Raw genomic sequence first — 1483 nt, forward strand, 5'->3', positions numbered from 1 at the left:
GGGAACCCTGCCAGCCAGTGTCCACTTGGGCTTCCTCCCCAGTCCCTGGACCCGGGGAGTCTTCCAGCTGTATCTTCATGGCCTCAGCTCCTCCTCAGTGGAAACAAACTTCATTGTAATGCCTGGGTCAGTGTTCCCCAGGCCTGGCTGAGCCGGGGCCTCCAGTTGGCACAGGAGGGCGGGAGTAACATCTAGCATTAATTGAGCACTTGGGTGCCGGATTCTGTGTTCACTTCATTGCATTTCTCCTTGCATCCTCACAAGCTTGCAACATGGGTGCGTGTATTAACCCCATTTTACAATGAGGAAGGTGAGACTCAGAGAGGACCCACAGCCAGTGGGCACACCGTCAGAACCTGAACTGTGGGAGCAGGAGCAGGCGGGAGGGTCCGTGGCTACGGCAGAGCTGAAATTAGGAACATCGCCTTCTCATCAGACTTGATGCTTCTGAAAAACCATATGTTGTCACCTAGGGATGAGTGGACTGCCAAACTCGGAGAGGGCAGCCAGGCAGGCGGTGGCAGAGGAACGGCCATTTGGGGAATGCCATGGTGCCCCTGCAGCAGGCAGCTGGGGAAGCGCTGGCCCTTTAATGCCAGCCCAGAGCATTGAGGGGTAGCGGGTTCCAAGGGCAGTTGATGAGGTTGGGTGGTGGAAGCTGAGAGACATGGGAGATGCCCAGGACCCAGGGTTTCCAGGAGCTGCTGGCCGGATTTCCAGAACTGCCAGCCACCTCCGCTCAGCCACTGTTACAGGAGCTGCTGATGCTGCCCAGAGACCCTGCTGCTCCCTGCCAGCCCAGGTCAGTGGGATCTCATGCAAAATTCCTTTTCCCCTGGTCTCTATGGCAGGACAGCCAGTTGGGGACATTCATGTCCCCAGGGCCTCCCCAGTAACCCATCAGGGGCCTTCAGCCGACAGCTTCATCCTGGGTCAGGTTGGCCGCTCTCAACGTAGGTGTCCAGAAAGCTTCCCAGTCCTCAGTGTGCCACCATCCTTCTCTTCCTCCCCTGGCCTCAGTTTCCCCAGTGCAGGAAGAGCAGGTTTGACGGGAAGAACCCATCTTGCTCTTGACACACAGATTGTGGGGTTTCTTCCTCAGAGCAGATTCCCTCCTTCCCACCAGCTAGGAAGCACCTCCCTCCTCCACAGCCCCTCCCCTTGCCGCCTCTAAGGTGACCCCTCTGGGGCCCCTGTCTGGGGTGACCAACAATCCGTTTTACCTGGCACTGTGCTGGTTTCAGGATGGAAAGTCCCCATCCCTGGCAGCCCCTCAGTCCCCAGTAAACCTGGACAGTCGGTCACCTGGGCTGTCCCTTCCTCAAGGGCCCTAAGTCCCTGCTGGCATCCTGGGATAAATGAATCGTGGACTGTTCGCTTTTGCTTCCTGTGGGATTCAAACCTAAGCTAAACTTGCTTCGAAGTCCCCAGGACTGAGCCCACCCGCCCTCACCTTCCACCTGACTCCAGGCCTGGCTGTCTC

This window comes from Eulemur rufifrons, chromosome 7 (assembly GCF_041146395.1).
Source record: "Eulemur rufifrons isolate Redbay chromosome 7, OSU_ERuf_1, whole genome shotgun sequence".
In the NCBI taxonomy this organism is placed as follows: domain Eukaryota; kingdom Metazoa; phylum Chordata; class Mammalia; order Primates; family Lemuridae; genus Eulemur; species Eulemur rufifrons.